This window comes from Calonectris borealis, chromosome 4, assembly GCF_964195595.1.
Source record: "Calonectris borealis chromosome 4, bCalBor7.hap1.2, whole genome shotgun sequence".
Classification (NCBI taxonomy): domain Eukaryota; kingdom Metazoa; phylum Chordata; class Aves; order Procellariiformes; family Procellariidae; genus Calonectris; species Calonectris borealis.
Window position 1 is genome coordinate 39,313,271 of NC_134315.1, and position 23,506 is coordinate 39,336,776.

Below are 23,506 nucleotides of genomic sequence, written 5' to 3' on the forward strand. Positions count from 1 at the left end.
GTGAACTTAAAACTTTGCAAGGCTGAGCAAACAGACTGTACAGAAATCTAAACATTTGTTTGAATGGCTGATTTTGGGTTTTGTTTGGGTTTTTTTTTCTTTTGAAGAGCTGCAAATTCCAGTGCCTGCTTCTAGGATTCGTCTTCCTCCGAATTCAGCAACTCACAAAGGCTGAGACCTGCGTAAGAAAGAACCGTTATACAGTGTCTTTGTTAGCAGCCTTCCAATGTCATAAGTGACATTTTATCATTTAGAAAGAATTCAATGTATAACTTTACAGACTGGCTCAAATTAGATATGAATACTATTGACACTTGGAGATAAGGTGGCGCAGCAAGAAAACTAAGCTTTTTATATTATGTTAATTGTCTGCAACTCAAAAAATGGCAAGTTTATTGGAATGTTCTTATGGAGAGACATCCAATCATTCCACCTTACAGACATATTTCTAAGGGTTCTGTTCTCTTTTTACTCTGCTCAGAAGAGCACATCATATTACTTACTCAGTTTCATTTTAAATTTCTTTTATATACTTCTCACTCTTTTTTTAATATGAAATCATCTGTATTAGATGATGATTAGACAAAGCTTTTCCTTGTTCATGCACTTCTTAAGTAGCATTTTTAAAGTTGGGAGAGAAAATTTTAATATGAAAGTGGAAATTATGAGAGAATAGAGAACTTGTGTGTAGTCTTGAAGAGGTCTTAAAGAAAAAATGTTTGGAGGTGTGTGGGTTTTTTTTAAAAAAAAAAAAAGGAGGAAAAAAAAAGGTGAAGGGTATAAAATTCTTGTACACCACAACATGGAAGTGTGAATCTGACCCATGTTTAGGGCCAGACACTGTCAACTCTGAGGTACAGAGTATTTCCTCCAGCGCACAGGATCCAAATACTAATAAGATTGAATTTTACATCCATAATAGAAATTATAGTAACACTGAACTGGAAGGGACAGCTGTATATAATCACAGGTAACTATCATAATAAATGTCAACTTAGGATAGCTCAGGTGGGGCTTCTTTCCTTGCTCACTCTTTCTCCTTGCTTACCTTTGCTCCCACATGCCGTAAGCCCTGTTTTAAGGATTAACAATAATGAGTGAAAATAAAGACATACTATATACAGATAGAGTGCTAAGCTGTCCTTGGTTGAACTGAATGTATCAGCTTAAAACTATTGTATTATTTATAAATAATAATAAACAACTGTAGTTAGGATTAGAGATTCATTGTATTAGGTGTTTTGTGGAAATGAAGACATTTTCTCTAAGATTTATAATCTTGTCTGAAATAACCCATTGAGTAAAAGCAGGACAGAGATAACAAGGCAAGAGGAAAACACGCAGGCAGGCTAGTTAAGAGGCACAACTCAATGGAGGCAGTTTGTCTAATATTTGTTTACTTTTCTAAATAGATAGTATTGACTAAATAAGAATGCTACTCACTTTATTAGTGGTAAGGATCTCAGTATCTCTTATATATCAGGAAAAAGTGGGGGCTGAGGAGACAGCTACCATCTTCAGCTCCATTCATGTGTAAACTGCACAAAAAAAGTAAAAGTTAAAACCTTTAGGAGAGAACTAGCTGCATGAGGTTACTGAGTGGCCTCATTTAAAATGTTCCAGTCATTCTGTTTATCTGCCTCTAAAAAAAATGGAAATACATAAATCTTGAAGTCTTCAAGAGACAGAAAAATTGTTTTGCACCCTACTTTACATTAAAATATCCTCTCTCTGAAGTTTTAGGAACAAATTAGAGTGTAAATTGGCACACAATTATGCTTTGTGTTGTCACCAAGAGAGTATGAAAGGTCCTAAGCAACAAGTATTTTACATTCATTGAGTGCTGTAAATGGAAAAGTAAAGGTGGTTGATGCAGAAAATATATTACATTGCAATTATATAGTTCCCGTCTGTCGTCCCTGTCCCCCCCCCCGCCAAATGCTGGTGTGTGCATTAAGTGTTAGGCAGCAGCCCTGACTGCGTATGTTGCCTTCGTGGACCTCAGCCCCAGAACCCCCAGCTGCCAGCAGGGCAGTGTGTGCAGGCTGATGGAGAAGCCCACACACAGAGGATTGCATCCTAAATAGCCAAGAACTCAGAAAAGCCTAACACTATCAGTCAGTGTAATTAGCATGGTACCCATTTCCATTTTCATACATTTAACAATCTGTGTCTCACCACTTGATGAGTCCTTGCAGGGAAAAAGCATCTGTCTGCTAAGCACAGTCGAATATGAAATGTATTATAACAATTAAAGTGAGCTGCAAGAAGAATCTGTGCCTTGTGGATATCTCTGGTCAGTGTCTGCAGGTGACATCTCGCCTGGAAATCTTACTTCACAGGTGACTCAAAATCAGTCAAAACAGGGGGAAGAGTCTGCACAAGTGGCCTCCACTGAAATCATCTTCTGAACAGCTGTTTCTTCACACATAGGCAGTGCTGGGTGAAGACGCAAAATAACAGTTGCAAGCTGGCATCTAGTCATCCGGCCACCAGAGAGGAAGGTCGTGCCATACTCAGCTATACTGCAAAATATTTGAGATTCAGAGTTGGTAAACCATGATGCTTTGTTATAACTATATCTTTTGTAGGCATATAAAATATGAACAGGTCTATATCCAGACACTTCAGTAAAGATTTAATTTTTGAAAGATGCAGACTGGGACATGCAGAATTAAAACAAAAAGAAATGTCTACAGAAATTATCAACAAAATTGTCAAATTCCAAGGCCAATAGTTTTGTAAGTTCAAACTACTCATATTGTTCCTTGATTTGGCAAGAGCCTTCCCACCGGGCAAACTCCAGCTAAAATTTCTGCCAGATAAGTGATATTTTGACTACATCTGCCCACCTCTTCACTCATTAGGTGATTCTGGTATGCACTGGGAAAACAAAAAAATTACAGTGATTATGGGGGAGGATTGTCCAACTACATCTCCTCATTTCTATTGGTTTAGTTATACACAGGGAAAAAACAAAGAAGGACAGATGGATTTTTGACAACTACATCCCTATAACGCATCTGAGGCAGGAAGCCAGAAGGTGATACTAACCTAAGTAACAACAGCTAGTCTGCCTTAAACATAGGAAACATCAGAGGAACTGTCCTGGGGTGATATGACCAACAAGGCCATTGGCAACTCATGCCAACCATCTAAGTTGGAAACAATAAGTGATGAAACAAACAGCAGCTCTGGGTGGGCCAAGATGCATCTGCACATGTCCCCCAAGTCCATGGTGCCGGACATAGTGTAGAGGCCTTGACTGGTGTGAGTGTGTTTCTGTAAGTATCATATGTGTGTATGTGTGTGCATGTGATAAATTAGAAACTGCACTTCAACTATACCATCCTGCTTGGAAAGGACTTCTCATTAAGTAGTGTGGTTCTGTTCTTGTGGCCATCTCACCCCTAAATTCCCATCTGACAAGCCCAAAGTGTTACGGATTTAGAAAATGAGATGACAATATGAGAAGACATAGTTATGCTAACTTACTGGTAAGAGTACAAAAATTTTAATAGCAATATTACTGTAATAAAAAAGGTTTTGGCATTCTGTATTCTGGTCTTGGAATAAGGTAAGTTAGTATCACTTTTTGTTTAAAGGTTGAAAAAAAGCACTGGCAAAAATTATGTAATTATTGTGGTAAAGATGTAACTAGGGGCTATAAATGAAAAGAAAGGTAGTTAGCTCATACTTCAGTTAAGTTACAGTAACCGTCATTAGTTTTAGCTTGGCTGAAAACATCGCTGTGAGAATTAGTGCAATTTTTCCTGCTTTTAAAATTACCATTAAGGCAGAGGAAAACAGCATTTACCTTTTACTGGTTTATACATAAAACTTCCATAATATTGTACAAAGCATGACAAATTGGATTTCTCATAAATGCAAACAAATACATTAAGTATCAATAATTTGACATACATAACCATAAAGTACAAACTGTGCTGCAGAGAAAAGGTTTGTGACAACATTAGTAATAGTGATCGGTATAAACAATATAGAAAGTCTGTCATGACTCCTAAATATAGCATGGAATAGGCTGCACAAGAAGAAGATTTCAGTAAATGGAAGAGGCATTACATATCAAGGAAAAATAGATTTTGCATAATTAGCTATAATAATAATGTAGACAGAAAAAGCATCATGTGTTTCAAAAGTCATGTGCACTTCTGCCGAAGCAGACACTGAACGTAAACATCAATCAGCACAATCAGCACAGTCTGTCACATAACAATGATAAGAAGGTTCTTTTTTTTTTTTCTTTTCCTAGAACTAAGCGAGGACTCTTTTAAGGAAGAAAGGAAAATACTGATCTTTAAACGCTGCAACATTAAGGGCTAGAACTCTTGTTTTCCTACTCTTTGGGCTTGAGCCACATTCAGGACCTCTGTTGCTTTAAGACTTTTCTTTTTGTTTTTAAGGTACTGCTTGCAATGGAAGTTAGGCATTAATATAGCTTTGAGGATCTAGGCAAAAGTACCAAAATGTCTTTGATATTCTGGTCTGTTCCCTACTTCTTAGTTTCACTGTGTAGCTTCTGGCAGTAAACTCCTCCATTTCTCCAGCTGATGTGGTCTTAAAGAAGTTACATTGTGTGAGTACGCACAGGTGGGTGATATGGTAAGACTGGTTTTTTCATTGTCTTTCAGCAAAGTTTCTGGTTTTGGTCGAAACCTCTACTTTTCTGTCCATTTTCTTTTGAGGTAGGTTTGTAAGACTGTTGCTGTTGCATGTGACCCACAACTTCTGCAATAAGCTGAATAGTTGAAATATAGATGAAAAAGTCCCTGGAGAGAAAACAACTTTTTACTTGTCAAAAATGAGTCAAAATGCCAACTGCTCAACTTCTTTCTAAGATCCAGAAGATGCAGACATCTTAATTAATTTCCCTCCTATGGTCCTAAATTATCTGAGTATGAAAGGGAAAAAAAAATCAAAAGGAATTCAATGAAAATATGCCTCTGGTTGCAAAATAATGTTATTGTTTTAGTAAAATAGTAATATAAAAATGCAAAAATGCAGAGACTGTAATATGTTCTCTATAAGCACTGAATAATTCAGTAAACAGGATTATGGTAATCTATTTTTAAAAAAGGCATATAATTTATTTTATGCAAGATTTTGTACCCTCTGAATATAATTATACAATTATAAAAATTATAAACATTTAAAAACAATTTGAATGTATTTTCACTGAATATTTATGTAGATAAATAAAGATGCCTAATAAGAAAAAACCTATTATGATGATGCCAAAAGAATTACGAAAAATTGTCATTTCCCCTCTGTACATACTATAGTAGTAAGTAGAATAACAGAGTTATTAAGTGGGTTGCTCAGGCAAAAAAAAAAAAAGTCTGTGGAAAAATATAGGCACTAAGTATTGTTATTATATGCACACATGAAAAATGCAGAGATATCTGAATGTCTTTGGTTTACCTATTATCAAGGTATTCAGAATCCTACAGAATCCTAATGCACATTCCTATTAAACTGACAGTAGTGTTATCAAATATGAATGTTCTTGTGGCCCAAATGAATATTTTTTGGTTTTCAGTGTGTTTTGCTTGCTGAAAATAAGTGAAAATAAAACAAGACAAATAATTGAGCCACAGCCCCAAGTTGCTCTGGAATGAGAAAGTTCAGGTATAACGTAGGAACACATTTGGCCACTTCAGCATTGACTGACAGGGTGTGTGTCTGAAAAAGAGCCTATGAACAGCATTGCAGGATTTTTGCTTCTGTTGTAATACTGTTCTGCTGAAGACATTCAGGGAAGCCATCATGGGCTACTTGCTGCTATGTAATTTTGTTTTATTTTGGCACATAGAAGTGAGATTTCCATGGGACAAAAAGAGAGCTGGTAGCTGACTGTGACTGACAGCACAAAACATTGAAACAATAATCCACCGAGATCATTTATGTAAAAAAAGGAACCCAGAGATATTCAGCCCCTGAGGCTTCTCTTGTAAGAGGCTATTATTATTTGTATTGATTTTAGTATGCAAGTTCTCTCCTTCCTTCCCTCTCCTGGCCCACAGTGCAAACTATAAATAATAAACTAAAGAAGTCTTGCCCTGAAACCATCACTACTTTTGCAGCACATTAATTTGTGCACCTCCAGTTATAAAACCAGAAAAATCATGGGGAAAACGGGCAGGCTGAATGAAGCCCTACCTCCACAACCAAAGAAAATACTTTCCAGCATTCTCAGCTGCCGTCAAGACCTCCTTATACTCTACTTACACAATACTACTTCAATACAACATGAAAATGTCCTTTTTTGATGCTAGTTCTGCTTTGACTACTGATACTTTGATCAGATACGTTTCTGTGTCCTCTCATACATCAGGCAATATCATATTACTAAATCCCAATATTGCCAAGGCTACTACGCATCTTGGAAATTGAGGCAATTACTTGTTCTCACTCTTCCAAGACACAGGAATTAACATAAATACACATGACATTTCCCCCCTATTTGTCTGCTTCTAATAATATTTGAATAGAATTATAGGAATGATGGGAAATTTCATAGCTGAAATATTGGCTTCATTCAACTCCGTTTGAATGTTGTCATTAACTTTAAGGATGGTAGGATTTCACTTTGACAGTATTAGGTATCTAATCCATGCGTATTTCACCTTCCTATACATTTCCTTGTCCTTTTCATTTCTGCTCTTAATGTGTAAAATGATATGTCTACCACTACATAACTGAGAATTTCAGACTTTTGAGTAGGGTACAATGTAATCCAAGAATAAGATCTTCCTAGTAAACGTCTCTGCTGAAATACAGAACTATGTGATACGGTGCAAAGATTAAGGCCTTTTGCAGTGGGTTTGACACCAGTCAGGGGCTAAGCACCCAGAAGCTGCTCACTCACTCCCCCCGTGTTACTGTTGGGCGAGACGTTATATAACATGGGATATCTCTTTGGTCAATTCAGCTCAGCTGTCCCAGCTGTGTCCCCACCCAGCCTCTTCCCCACCGCCAGCCATGGGACAGACTGAGAAACAGAGAAGGCCTTGATGCTGTCTGAGCACTGTTCAGCAATAGCTAAGACATTGGTGTATTATCAATGCTGTTATAGTCACAGATTTAAAATAAAAAGCACCGTATGGACTGCTATGAAGAAAATGAACTCCATCCCAGCCAGACCCAGTACACTTGGCACGTATCAAACTTTCATTTATAAAAAGCAAAGTATAACATACATATTTATGTGAATCAAGCAATGGCGTTTTAACCAACATGACATCCAGCTTCCGTCAAAATAAGATTAAAGAACTTTGTGAATGAAAAGCCTGCACACAGTATATTCCAGTGATTCTACTGGGAAGATCTCAAAAACTAGTGGAATAATGGTGGAAGGCTGATAATAAAATGCAAGTCAGTCTGGGAACGACAGAGGATTTATTCTATTTCCGGTTTGGGCAGGATAGGTACAGTGTCCTGATATGTCTTAGAAGTTGATCCTTCAGTGATGCTTCCAAAATGGCAAGAGATGAGAGACAGTGGAGAGGCTAAACATTTGTAGCCCATGTAAAAATTCAAGTATTGATTGTAAGAATTGTTTCTTGTCAGAAAAGTTAATATTTCTTAGTGCCGAACTTTCTATCTTTGCTGTCTGGTGTGTACGGATGTGACCTGCTTTTTTATTTCAGTCAGGAACCTGTGATAAATAACATTCAGTGTGAGCATGTGATGAATCATGGAGATACTGCTGAAAGCATTCAGTAATTTCTCTGATACTAGTGTAGCATCTGTGTGGTGTTAGAAATGTGGAAATAAACTGAACAACCGAATAATCAGAAGTGCTTTTGAAATGTGCTGGCTAGATGGATTTAGATGGATGTTACACTAGGGATCAAATTTATCCTTTTCAGTGTCTTCTTGGTGATATTATCATTCGGGTGAAATATTAAAGTTACAAGGAGATGTTGCCACAATAGAGACCTGACCGAAAATGAATGTAGCTTATTTCTTTCTCTGTTCCAGTTGGTTGGTTCACATAGTCCTTTACTTTCCTGCTGTAGTTCAGAAAAACCCTCTGAAGTGTACAATTAAGACTTATTTCGTAGTTATTTTCTATACAAAAAAACACCTGATTGGAGATGTTTTAATCACTTTTATTTCCACAAAACCGTGTTAGGCATAACTATAGCACAATAAGTCATTTCATTTACAGGTTCTCTCAGAAAATTTTTCACAACATCTTTATGACCATAGAAATGTAAAGATGTATTGAGCTACAAGGGGCTGACTTAATTGGTTGCAGTGCATTTGAAATGTGATGTAGGATGATTTGACCAACCTATGACACTAATGGAGTTAAGCACTCTGTCCACTAGAAAATGGTATAATCTTTCACTGAGTTCCTAAGTGCCTGTTTATGGTTCTTTTGAAGGTGCTGTATTGCTGATCATATATTGCCATCCGTTGTAGAGACTACAGAAATGAAAACAGCTACTGCAAAGCATGAGAGATGTGTCAGATGCCATAAGATAAATATAATTTCAGGGGTGATAGATATTAACTGTTTAAAAAAATCCATAATCTGTGAAGTGTCAAGTATTCATACTAAAATGAATGAAAACAAAGATGCATATATTCCCTATTTTTCTTGTCAAAGCAGGTATTACAATACATTTTTTCTTTAAATTTTAATACCAATTGTCAGTGCTTTCTCTTGATGTTTTGTTAACATGAGAGCTGCCTAGGTCAAACTATTTGTGCTTGAAATTATGGAAGTGGACTAATATGTAACACAGAAATAAAATCTTTCTCTAATTTTCCAGATACGACAATCAGATATCTGCATCTGTCTGGACTATAATATTAGTGTGAGGAACCAAACACACTGAATCTCTGCTGTGCTTGGCTATCATTTCACTCATCACTGTGAGCTCTGGAAAACTTTCTTTGCATCAGTCTGTCTTTAAAATATTTAGCATCCAAATTGCAAGTAAATGTCCTTTCGTAAGGACTTTTTGGGAAATTTACATTAATAGCTCTTAGGGAACTAACTTACCTTTGCTGTGCCCTGGTATTATTTATTTTGCATTAACAGCAAAAGCAACTTCAGGAAATAGTTGTTTCTGAAGCATGCGTAGCAAACTGATGTTCAAGGAATGCAGGATTTGAGTGCTTGTTTTCTGATAACCTGGAGACGAAAGAAAAGTGCCTAGAAAGGCAGCTGAGTGGGGGTTGTGGACAGGAGCACTGGACATGTGCAACTGCATAGTACTCAAAGTTTGGAAAGGATTTGCTAGAAACATTCCATGCCTCATGTCACAAGAATACATATTAGTGATTCAGAAAAAAACAGCAAACAAACAAACAACCCCCCCCAAAAAACCCTGCAACTAACCAACCAGATGAGAATGTAAATGTTTAAATACTACCTAAATAACACTTAAAATACCTGGAGATTTTTCTTGGAGATTGTTCAAGGTGCAGATTGTCTCTCCTAAGTCCTCTTCACTTCGTTCAAATCCAGAACTGTTGTTTTGTTTCCGGTTTGTAGAATTCACTGCAGAAGACACTGTGCAACATCTGTACATTTGTCCAGAAGCTTAAGGTTTTATTTCTGGGCATACTGAGACATACCTCAGACTTGCTTGTGATGAGCAGGTTGGCACAAGTATATCATGCCTAACTGTCATTCACATCTCTCTGTGCCTAAGTTAATATTAACTGAATAGCTTAATCAATAGAACATTAATTGAATAACAGGAGAGTATTCATCTCAAACCTCTCTAATTCTGAATAATTTACCCTGAAAGGTAGATTACTCTCTTGTGAGGTGTGAAATATCTCATCAGACAAAGAAGCAGCTCTAGCTTTCACCTTTGGAAATGACAAATGCTGTTTGGGGGCTGCACTACCCCCATGGTCTTTTCCTGGTCATATTTTGAAAGAAATACATGATGTTTCTTGCTTTCTTTCTGAAGGAAAACACAAAGATTTCTACCACTAGGTGAAGTCACCTAATTCCCAGAGGTGAGTAGGTTGAGTGCTTCCTGTTGGCTGCCTTGGGCTCATCATTTTGGCTTGATCCTTTCCTATAACTAATTTTCTGCTGTAGAGGCCAGGATATACTCCAACACCCTTATGAATTTATTTGAGAGGTTATAGCCCACTATGTATAAAGCAGAGGCAAGCAAACAGACTTGTCTCACCTGGTCTGGCCAATGACCCAGCGACCAACCAAACGACTCTCAGAAAAATAGCCAAGTGAAATCACTTACCAAGTTTCTAAAATAATTCTGTTAACAAGTTATTAATTTGGATATTGTCTGTGAAATACAGTGATATTCTAACAGTTGTGTTCATGAAGAGAAGAGCTGTCAACTAAAAATGCAATGCAGGCTTTTGGCAATGAGCTTGGAATAGAAAATCAGAGGAGAGAAATTATTCACGTTCTATTTAACACCTAATATCTATGGAAGGAACTCAACCATTTCACGGACATGCCAAAACTGGAAGGGGACAAGAGGCGAAATCCATTCGATGACTTATTTGTCTTACATTGTTCATGCTGCTCTAGCTCAGTGCTGATGTCAGGGAGAAGGAACATGAAATAACTTTTACATGCATACATTCTCTGTAGAGAGGAGCTTCCAGATATATGAGTAGTGCTGTACTGCTGCTGTATTTTTGAAGTAGCAATATGCTAGGTCACTCTCTTGATTAGCTGGGTTCCTGTACCAGAGAGTATGTGGCATATTATGTATCTCATTCTGTAATTTCAGATGACAAAGCCTAATTTAATTGTAAGTACCCCTGGGATTTATGGGGAAGTCGAAGCTCAATTTTTAAAAACTTTAATATGGTTGCTGTAAAACTTAATTGTACTGTCTGGCTCTTTTAGTGGTAAATTCTAATTAATCTAAAGTGTGGAAAGGAAATGGAAGACTAATTTTAAAAAAAATTACTTCCTTCTGTTCCTGTCTACTTCTTAATCTAAATATAACCTAATGAGGCAATGTTAGTTCAAAGCTTAGCCTGACCATTCTTTGCAAGTGTAACGACTGATTTTATTCTTGTAACTATCTTATGTGCACTGTAACATGGCTAAGACTATTGATTTAGTCAATAAACACTTATTCATGTCCAAACCAACCCTAATTGGATGGACATAAAATAAAGCGTAATACAATAATTATTTGATTGCAAGTAAGAAGAGCTAAACACGTGAACTGAAGTTGCAGTCTTCCTCTGGGGAAGTACTGTCGGTACAATTGTCTTCGTCTGAAGTGTCTAGCATTCGCTAAAACTGGGAAGGGATAACGTCTGGAAGGATAATTGGTCTGTTGTTGTAGTTCATTTGTGATCTTAGATACTCCTGCAAACAAGCAAAATTGCTTCCTATCTAATGAAGATAATTTAACTACACAACAGCTGCACAAAGTTCCCTCAGTCTCTGGACTGCATTCTGACTCTCAAACTCAGACAGGCACATGTGTCTGGTGGACAGTGTTCATTTTTCACCTGTATTGGCTACAGTGAATCAACATGAAAATTACTTGATGGAATTAATGTGATTGTTTTAAACTCTGTATTTTGGGGAATGTGATCCACTTACCACCCCTCTGCTAAACTCCTCATGGTCAAGCTTTCATAAGTTTTCAAGGGTGGGCACTGTAGAACTAACTAGGAGATAATAAACTGCTGTACCTTCACTAGCTAGAAGATTTTTAATCAGAAATACAATGATGTGTTTATGCTGCTTGCAGCAACTCCAGATATGTAGTCATCTCAGAGATGACTGACATCTCTGCCAAAAGAAAAAGAATTTCCATTTGTTCCTATCCCTGCCTCCTATTAGAGGTGAAAGAGGTGAAAGGATGAAAGATCTCATTACCTCCAAACTATCTTTCTTTGCCATATGGAGGGTAGAGAACAAAAATATTTTCTCTTTCTTTTCTCTGAAGGGAAGGAATGAAACCATGTTTTCCCATACAGACTTTAATCTCTGGTACTGTAGTGCACATGACACTGTTTGAAACAGGAATAATAGAATCCAATAAGAGATCAGCTATGCCGAAACCTAGGGTTTGGGCCTGTGGGCAAGGTGTTTCCTCACATTTGAAAGAGATTCAGTGTGTGTGCAGGGGTAGATGACACCAAGGTGGGGAGTGCTGTTAGCACTGATTGTTTTCAGGATTTGAAGGGTATAAAAGCTTTGGAAATCTGTGCAGTTTTAACAGCTTTTTGAGGTCAGGCCCGCTTTTGCTGCTGTCTTTGGTCATGAACTGAGTTGCACCTGTACCCATCTCTCTCTGTGATCCCTTCTGTAACTGCCTCCTCGCTCTCCACAGGGTGCAGTTGCCTGTGAAGACCTAGATTGGGTATGGCTCAGCTTCATAACCTTGGCTCAGACCTCCGATGAAACTGCTAAGTTGAGAGGAAGTCTGCAGAGTAGAGGTATGCAAGATAAGAAAGGTAAAACTGCAGACAGAGTAGGATTGTTGGGACTGGATCATTAGTAGCTCAAGGTTTCAAGAGGAAGAACATCAGCATGAAATAATATAAAATCCTGAAAGAAAAAAAAGGAGTCAGTGAAAAAGGATCTGTTTCAGGGGCAGTGGAACCTGGCCGTCCCCCTCCAGGCTGGTGCCTGCCCGGCCAGTGGAGACTCTGGGTATCTTATCATGCCAGAGTGCATATTAGTACTTAGTCTAGTAGCTTGTTAAATCCTAGATATCGCTGTGTGCATCAGCCAATAAATAACTGCATTATACTTTTAAGCTATATATATCTTGTTGGCAGACGCTCTTTGTACAGGGCTAGAAATGACCCAAGGAAGGAGGGTAACACACCTAGGCAAAATATTCCTCCTCCTATGAAAGAAGAGATTAGTGTACATGACAAGAAAGTTCTGTATTTAGAGCAAAACATTTGCTGTAACCTCAGTTTATTGCTTTTCCCTGTGATGATTTCATTTCCCTACTGATGTTGGAAGTGAAGCTATTGGAGTGACTGATGTGTGTAATCTGTGACTGGATAGTTCTGCTGTATATACATGCACTTACATATGGTCACTTAACAACTGAAGTATCAAAATACCTACAATACATCAAAGTAATACTGAACACTGGCTAATATAAAACTATAATAGGAAGGAAGTTCAGAGCTGAAATCAAAATTTCAGTTTTTAGTGATCTTGCGGTGTCTAGGTATTGCAATACTTTACCTAAGGTAAGTATCACTCTAGAAGAGTTTATGATGAAGCGTTGGATAAGAATGGCTTTTCCATTTCAGCCCTGAATTGCTAAGTTCTCCAGAAATGCATTAAAATGCTTTTTTCTGCCTAATTAAGACATATACAAAACAAGTATGAAGAAAAATTGAAGGAATGTTAAGTGCAAAACAAATTTCCTTAAATAAACTCAAAGAGATAACTTCTGATACCAATCATTACTCCATTAACAGTGACAGTGTACTGGTATAACCCCCCTGAAATTTATGGCATGCTATACAAATCATATTTTTACCATCTATAGGAACACATTATCTTTTGATATATTTTACGACTCCATAGAAAAGCATTGCTCTAAAGTCACACACAATCTCATTTCAAAAACAACTTTGATTTTTTTAACACAAATTAAAATAGTCTAAAGAGAGAAATTGTTCAGAATGTTCTTAGCTTATTAAATTGGATCATATTTAGTTATTTCAAGACAGGCAGCTAGAAATACACAAACTCACTATTATGGAGATAAATTTAGATTATGCATTTTAGGAGAACTATTCTAATTTTAGCAGTTCTACACAGGCAGCTACCCCAGTGCCCTAGGGCTAGAATTTTGCCTTAAATTCTAGAAGGCAAGGTAGATAAAATGTCTTACAAAAGTATATACTGAAGTCTTTCTGGTCTCTGAGCTGAGTCAACTTAAAATTAATTAAATTGTCCATTAAAAATGTTTTCCTTTGGATTTGGACCTGTAACAGAACATTGCCCAGTGTTCATTCCAGTTATGGGTGACCCAGCACCTTCTCAGATTAATGCAAATATTCCAACAGTTCAAGGCCTTAAAAATGACCTGATTTCTTAGTCTCTGCCTGGAAATTAAATGTAACTTGTGGATGTGTGCTCTAAAAATATATCTTACATAAAATGCTGGACAGAAAATACTGATTTTATTCACAGTTTTCTTATCTTTGGATCATTTGGATGAGAAGTAAGTTATCTGTATTGCACCTGAATGGAGCAAATATTTGTGGGTTGTTTGAGTTATTTTTCTAAACTGCATTATCAAATGAATCTAAAACCTAAATAAAATAAAATTCTTATAATGTCCACCTTAACACCTGCTGTGAATGCAGCTGCTATCTTAATGAACATAGACTGTGATTTAAAGCTGCTGTATTTTCACAAGTATTGGTTTTTTCAGTAGCAACGGATGGCTATGGGATGTTTAAATATTGATTATTGAGATGTTCATTACTGTTACTACCATGTTTTCCCTCCTACTTTTAAGTAGCACTGTTTTAACAACTGCATAAGTCTCGTAGACATCCCAGCATTAGCCAAGCATTCCGTTGCCAAGCAACATTTAGTCCATATTTTGAAGTATTTGTTTCATTTGACATACATCACTCACTTATTTTCATATACAGACTGATGTGACCATTTTTATATTTCTAATACAACTGATTATCAACGGCATTGATTAGCATAGATTGCATTGAAGATGCCGGAAACTACAATATATTTGGTGAAAGCAGAAACATCATGAGTAAAGTTGCACTTTGTGTCATACCGAAGGTCCTTGTCAGCTTTTCCATTTTTATGAATCTTAAGTTACAGATATTTCAGCTGGTTAGATTTCCTAAAAATACTTCAACATTTGAGACCTGACAGAAATTTAGGCACCATGCATACTGGGTTCAAATGTACTTTCAAAAGAAATGCTTGTAGTAATAGTCAATGTTTCATTGAACTAAACCAGTAGCAAATACATGCTTTATGTTGTGGAATGGATTATGAAATTTTAAAAAAAGGAAGACAAAAAAACCTCATATCAAAATGGAAATGTGAAAATCGTGGCATGAAATTCTACACGTCCTATATAAGATTTGGAAAAGATTCAATGTACCTGCTTTAAATCTACAATGTTTTGTCAGACCCTTTTGACAACAGAATGTCCACATAGTTTTGAATAACACAACATTGTTTGACAAAAGAAGCACACTCCTGGAATCCCGACAGGAGCGACAGAACAGTGAATCCTATCTTGAATGTCTAACAGGCAAGAAAAATGATTTCATGATCTGGATAGTGACTCTGAGTGACCGATCTCATAGCTGACCTCTGATCTCACAGCAGACCTTGCTCTGAGTAGGAGGTTGAACTACACGTCTCGCAAGGTCCCTTCCAACCTCAACAATTCTATGATTGTGTGCATATAGAATTGAGGGCTCAGTTTCTTCCACATGCCCATCACTTATCAACTTTGGATTTCCTACTTGGTCACTCAATAGCATGAGATACTCTGCAGTATTTCAATCAGGTTTCATTTTCACTACCTAGAGTAACTTACTAGCATCAACAAACTTACTTCGCAATTCATTTCCTTCTCTAGATAATTTATGAATATGCTGAACAGCATATATCCCTGCACAGTTCTAGGGGGAGTCTACCGATGATCTTTCTAACAAATCTTCCTGTTTATTTGTACACTGTATTGTAAGTGAAAATAAGCCAAGAAACTACACCAAAAACCCGTCAAAAGAAAGTGGACTGAGAAAAAGCAGCAAATACATCTTCCTCTGAAATGTCACCAATTCTCAGTTTCAGTACTGTTAGAAAGTGAATTTGATTTTAAGGAGAGTGACTTTTTTCAGAGTTGAAGTATTGCACTCAAAATCAGAAACTTGTATCAAATGGAAAAATAATTTAAAACCCGTTGTTGTTTGCTTGTTTGCCTTTAATCTAAGGGATTTTGTACTCTTGTGGCTTAATTTAACAGAAGTTTAAAGCTTGAGGTAAACTGTAGAAGTATTCAAATTCATGAAAATGTTTCAAATTTAAGAGCATAGTTAATGGTTTCATTGAACTGAAGTGGTTATTATTCATAAGGCCTGAGTCATTTATAATTATTAAATACATTTTTACAAACCGAAAAGCCCAGAATTTAAAATTCTTCTACTCATCTATGCAAGTAAAATGAGGTTCTTATGCACTCAGGCAAGTAATTCCACTTAAATGTGAATGCTGTTAGATATGTTAGCTGCTAGGTATGTTTCAACAAACAGGACCTATCAAACTGATGGCAAGTCATTTGGGGTCTTCTCTATCATATGCCAGACTTGTGTGCGTTTCCCAATCTGTCTTTTCCACTCTATGCATTCCTCTGCTACTCTGTGAAAAGTCTTTCTATACTTCCTTTTTGTGCCCATCATTCTCTTTTCCATTTATTTTTATTTTAACGTGAGCTTTGGTGATTTTAAAGCTCTAGACCAAATATTCTTATTACATTCTTGAAAAATGTCTCCAGAAACACATATAAATTCTCTTGGAGAAGACAAGAAGAAACAGCATAAAATGACTTTTTATCCTTCCTAGTGCAGCATTAGTCCTTCCAAGTTGTCAGTTGTTGCAGCAGGCAGTGAGAAGGCTGTGTGGTAGGTCATGCATAGGCATTACATTCATCTAGCCATTTCCCCTATGTGTGAAACAAGCATGTTTTCCACCTGACCAGTAACTGTAACCTCATGACCATTCCTTAATTATAGAAGTACATTTATAATTTATATTACAGCTGCCTGCAGGCCTGTTGGTGTTCCTTTGTTTCCAATCATAATTGGTATGCTATTCTTTTTTTTAAATTATTCTATTATTCTATTTTGGGAGGAGATAATTAAATTCATTAGTATCAGTAAAGATTTCCCAGTATGATTCAAACAAAAATTTGTCCCACTTCATTTTTTTTTTTTCAGAACCTGGCAGTAAATGACGTGACATCTGACTGATGATTAGAAAAATGAGTGGGAAGGAGGTTGAAAGGAAAAAGCCTCATCTTTAGAGAAAGGTGCAATCTGGATCATTCTTCTATAAAGAGAATTTGTAGAATACCTACAAAAGTGTGAAATTAGAATACTGATTTTTTCAGCAGTCCTACAGTAGCTGTTAGTGGAGCTGGATATCTACACAATTAAAACTAAACAAAGCCTTCCTGTTGAAAACTAATGAGACTAGTGTGTCCAGTCAGAAAAAAATTTGTATAATATTTAATGTTCAGATAGACTTTTTTTCCTCCTTTTTGCACGGAAAGTTGATTGGGTTCATGACATTATCTGAAGGATGGAGACAACTTTGCTCAATTTATGTTTTGTAAGCACAGGAAATACATTTGACTTTGAAAATATGGAAATATGTTATGTTTTGGAGAAGGGCATGAGATACCTAAAAGCCGTGATGGAAGAGCTATTTTTCCACCTCCCTACTCTCAACTTCTCTAACTGTGTAAAGGTCTAACTATGTACATTCAGCTTTAGCTCAATTATCTGTATAAAATTAATTTTGTATTGCTTATTGTAAGGTGTGGAATTATAAGGGTAAGTATTAACTGCTTATGAAATGAGCTGATGAAATTGTAGCACTTGGTAAAACAAAAGCAGACTTAAAAGGATCTTGGGAGAAATTCCTTCAGGACAGAATAAAAAATGCAATAGGAATTTAAAAGGAATTTTCTAAGCAAAAAGAGAAAATGCTGACATTAGGATTTTCTAGAATATGGGCACACTAATATAATTTTCTAGGTGTATCATGGTCCACAAAGAAATACTCTAAATACTCATTTACATGCTTAATATTTTCCACAAGAACTTCAGATAGTTTAATATTTACATATGAGAGTGCACATTTCCAGTGCATGTATGTTGTGCACAATTAGGTACATATGATTAGTGCGTACATTCAGGCCGACATACCGACTTCTGGAGAATTTGTACTGAAAATAAACAAATACAGGTGAACATAAATCTGCTGCTAATTCAGTGGCCCTTTATTTTATAGTGATTTATTTTTTCAAATTAGGATCAACAGAGAAGTTGAATAAATCGAAGATTAGATTTGTAAGCTGAACTAGAACGAAACTGAAAATATAAATACAAATACTTCTTAGACTGGCTTAATTCCTTTTTCAATACCTGGCGTGTACACCTAGAAAAAGAATTCTGGCAACATACGCATTCAAGCTCTTTGACAGTCTTCTGACACTGCCAGGGAGCAGTGAGGGGTGGCTGTTCTCTAAGGACGGTAAGCTAGGAGTTGAGGTTGACCCAGACCCCGATAGGGCAAGTGGTGGACCAGGTCCAGGGGACATCCAGGGAGCCCAGCCAGAGCAAAAGCAGATGGGGCCAAGCACAGGACTGGAGACAAGGCTACCATGTACTTCTGACAGGAACATCCAGGAGACAAGTACCCACAATGTGGGGCTGAGGTCCACTGAGAGGCAGGACCAGAGACAGCCCTCCGCTGGGCTGAGATGAAACAGGGTACTGGGCACATGGGCAGGGGCCAGAGGTGAGGGGGGAGGTCCAGGTGAGGCTGGCCAGGGCCAGTGAGACATATCTGTGTACACAGGGCCATGACAAGGGGTGACATGAATTTTAAACAAAACAAAACCAAACCAAATGTCAGCTATTAAGACAGCCTATTACTACAGAAGAAATTCTAGTTCATTCATTCATGTCAAAGGCAGGACAAACCTTACTAAGTGACAGAAATTATACAAACTGAAAATTGCCATGCTCAATGACATGCAAAACCATGCCCCTAAATACTTTGTAAAATATTCATAATAAGTTTTTAACAAAGAATATCTAATAAACCAGCTAAGCAAACTACACAGCTTTCAGCTGTGGATTTTTTGTTGTTGTTGTTTTTGGAGTATTATGCTGGCAACTGTGAACAATCTATCTCGGTGGGCTCAACTGTGGAAGTTTTAGCTCAGTAAATGGCTGTTGTACTGTTCTGTCCTAACTACTGCATATGTTCAGAAAATAAAACGTCAGAAAAACTGAGAACATTTTAATAATTTTTATAGCTACAAGCTATGCTTGGTTACAAAAATACTAGATACTAATGATCATATTTCTTAGAGATCATAATATAAAAAACGAATTTTTACAAGAAAGAGATGAGTTACCTTTCACATTTTTTAATAATCTTCCTTTGTTCTTTTGAAAAAAGGTTTGAAGGTTTGTGAGAATAGACTGTAGGATTCCGCAATGAATAGCTGACCATATATATCTGATGAAACTTCCTAAACTAATTTTTAATTATTTGTGAAGGGCAGAATTTCAAGCTCCCATGTCATGAGAATTTTTCGGTCTTATCTGCTGTAAAAACAAACGACAGTCATTTTGTCATGACTTCAAATTGGAGTTTACCCTCCAATTTGAAATACTGATTAATAATGAAGAAGGAAGGGAAAATATGAGAATAGATCAAAACTTCCTATGAACTGGTATCCCATGTCCAACAGTGGCCCACTGCAGCTGCCTATGCAAAAAGTAGTGAAACACTAAGCTCAAAGTGTTCCCACAAACTCCAAGCAGTCAGTGAGAGGGCTGTGTGAATTTATAATTGAGTCAAAACTGTTCTTTAATAGACATTGTTATTGTCTTTGTTGTGCTTGCCTAGATATTTTCAAATTCTACTATATTGTTTTAAAGTAGGATTACCATAACTGCAATCAGTGTTCAAAATGTGGGTGTACCGTGGATTTACCTCATAGCACAATAATATCTTCTGGCTTGTTCTGTATTAATTTCTTAATAATTCCTAACATTCTATCTGAATTTCTTGCTTACTGCTAAGTATTTAGGTGACATTTTCAAAGAACTGTACACGGTGATTCCAAAATATGTTTTCACAGTCACAAAGGCTACTTCAGAGTCAATCCTGCTGTATGTTTTCTGTGTGCAGTACTCTTTTTCCTGTCATTGTTCATCTTGCATTTCATCTGTTGGTCTATGATTTTATGATTTTGCTATATATTTAAGTTTTGAGGTTCCCATTTTCATATGGTTCAGGGTATTTTGAAAGGTCACATTATTTTAAGTCTTCAACAGATACTGAATTTGGGTTCAGATCATGAAGATGTCATCTATGTGTCCTACATACAGAATAATTTTGGTACTCAAGTATATGGAATTATTCAGGGAACTCATGAAGATACTGTCACACTATGAATCCATCTTCATGTTCACAGCTGTGGTTCTTTGTTTAGAGAAAATATTGCTTGCTAATGGCACATTTGTGAGTTGATTTTGGAGGATTATTGGCTTGAATATGTTTGGATTGAAAATCTGAAGGTTGGTCTTACTTTTGTAGGTATTTCAGACAGATAATGATACTACCATGATATGGGATAATAATATGCAAATTATATTGTCCATAATGACAGAGCATGTTTACAGATGTTATAGAATTTGTGGAGGACATCCACCATGTCTTGGAAAAGCTCGCTCTTGTCAAGAGATATGAGTTTTTTGTGATCATGATAGATATTCTGAAAATGCTGTGGTAGAAAATGACAGGACTGCCATAGTTTTCTTGCTTGTGGATCAGTTTTCAACTGGACAATCTAATTTCTCTGCATGACTGAGAAATGCTGTTAAGCTATATAGGAATAATTCAGAAAAATCTGTAATGGAGGGTGTTAGTCTAACATGCCCTGAAATGTTCTGTCATTCTTACGTAATTTGCTCCCTTGAATCACAATATCTCACTCATTAATATCCTTCCAACAAGTTTCCAAGATGTCCACTACATAAAAGTTAACATGTGAAAGCAGACATTCTAATTAACCTATCTTAATTTCTATAGTTCACACTTCAGTAATGAAATGTGGTCTTTGATTGCCTGGCCTATCTTGTTTTCTGTGACACAGATTTGGCTGCTAGAGTTATCACTGTGAAACTGAGAATATTTTTAAAGAAGTAAAATGATACACACCTATATATCATATATATACATCACAGCCTTTTGGCTTTCATCTGTGTGTAGCTTCTCAGTTTGAGGATTTTTCCCTCTTGTTTTAAACAATCCATGTAATCCAGGAGGACTAATCGGACTACGTATCATTTCTGGCTTTATACAATGATTAAAAATTTTATTTAAACTGACCAGTATTACTGTGTCTGGTGCTTCTGAAATATACCTTCATGCCATTGTCTTGGTATATTTTTAAGAAGAGCTACGCAGAATGGTTTTTGTTGCATTCTGGTACTAGAGAGAAGCTTGATTAATTTTGCAGAGTGAGGAGCATCTGCTGTAGGTCATAGAAAGAGAGATGTAGCAATATTTTTATATTGATTACATGGAAGAGGATAAGGGCTATTTCTCTTAATGTCAACAGTAGGTGAAAATAAGAAATAATTGCATTGTCCACAAAAACCATGCCAGAACCACTCTTTGTTTATATGAAGTCTTAAATATCTCAAATTTCTTCCATAATGATAGTAGATAGTAATCAAAAACATTTTCTTGCTATCTGGACACGTTGGGAGGTAACTTTATTTGTCTGTGTGCAAAGACTGTGGGAAAGGTAAAAGCTGGTAGATTGGGAGTAGATTTTGTCTTTATTAATCTGCATTACTAAAGCAGAATCTCAAAGAATTTGAGTTTTTCTAGCAACACTGAAGAGCAATGGTAATAGGAGTAGAAAAATTTACTGCACGTAAAGTACAGCTGCACTGAAATACAGCAACAGACCAGTTCTGGCTGCCAGACTTTGTTCTCTCCTCCCTCTTTTCACAATATCTGTTATTGCCATGCCTATCTGTTATTACCATTACCAGTCTTTCCCTGTCAGTCTTGATCGAGGATTAACAAAAGAAATGGATACATTATACAAAGAAGAAAACAAATGCAATAGAAAATTATTAATTACATCCCAATTGTATTCATTATATCCCAACTGTTTTGCTTAACTAAACTGTCTATTCTCCAGCCCCTGTCTGTTTCTAGACTTTTTCAGATTTTAAGCTACATGAGACTGGAGTATGTCTTCCCTGTATATTTGTACAACATCCAAGACAGTGAGGTTGCTTATTTGATTGAATCATCTGTGCATAACTCCATGCTAAAAACATTGACGGTTAATAATAAATATTGCCCTCCCTAGGGAAAATAGGGCTATATATAAAATATTCTTTTTTAAGGAAAAGCTCTTAGAAATATATAAGCTTTTCGCAAATCTATTTCAGGCTTTTGATACCTGTGTAAGATTGTCCTATATTCTACTTTTCCTTTTATGCTGGATGAAATAAATTATAGTTAAATCACAATAAAATAGTTTATCAGCATATGCACGTATATCCCATTCTAGCTGATGAGGTTACTCTTGTAACAGATAATGCTTAAACAGCATCAGTAGCACATGCAGCAGAGCTGTAACAAATGACAATAAATGTGCTACAGAAATGAAATGGATAGTTTTTTATCTGAAAGAAGATGAAAGCATAATATGAAATCCCATTTTGACAGAGGTTTGGCCTTTAGCAGAATATAAGAATTATTGTTATTGATGCTGTTACATGTATTACCCTTCCGCACATTGATTTTTACTGCAGAACCTTTAACATAAACGAGAAAAACAAATATATGTATATATGGCTAAAAGCTAAATCCTTATTGAATTCTTATCAGTATGGATAGTAAGAACATGGTTTAGGGAGTTTTAAAGACACTTAAATATTTCAGTTTTAAAATTTCCCTTATGGTACCACTCACAGAGGTTAAAGTTATAGTGCTTAATCCTGTTGTCTGAGGTCATTATGCAGAATGCATCTCTTCATATGTTGGAAAGACATTTTGTGCTTACATATGCATGCCTGTGTAATAGGTGATTTTGCAAGTTGTATGGCGATACTACAGCATTACAAGAAGGCCTGTTTGAACCCCATGCAGTAAAATTACAATAATTTGTAAAATGGAGGTATAATGGTATTTCACTATTCCTTTTGGTAAATCACCAAGCTTGGAGGAAGCAGATAATTCTGCAAATGCAGGTAAGATATGAGAATAGAGCATGGAATGATACAGAGGAAGAAACGCATGACCAAAGGAACAACAGCAATGAATAAGGAAAGAGGTGGAGAAAGAAGAAAAAAGGGAAAAAACAATCAATAGTTACTGTACGGGAAGGGGAAAACATCAAAACAGTGTGCTGCATGTGTAACTCAGTCAAGTGTGTTGTTTCCCTATTTATTTGAAAGGTTGCCTGTTGACAATCTCTTTGTTTTCAGTTGAGTTTACCCATACAGCTTGCTAGTCACTGACACATAGTCCCTACCAAAAAAATAAAAATAATTTTAAAAAAGCTCCAACCCCACTGAGAAATACATCCAAGAAACAAATAGATGGCTTGGGAATATCACCCAATTGCAAAAAGTTACTGAAATGCAAAAACCCCAACCCCAAAACCCTAGAAGATAACCATGAAATCTCTAAATAAAGTCTGTTTAAATATTGATT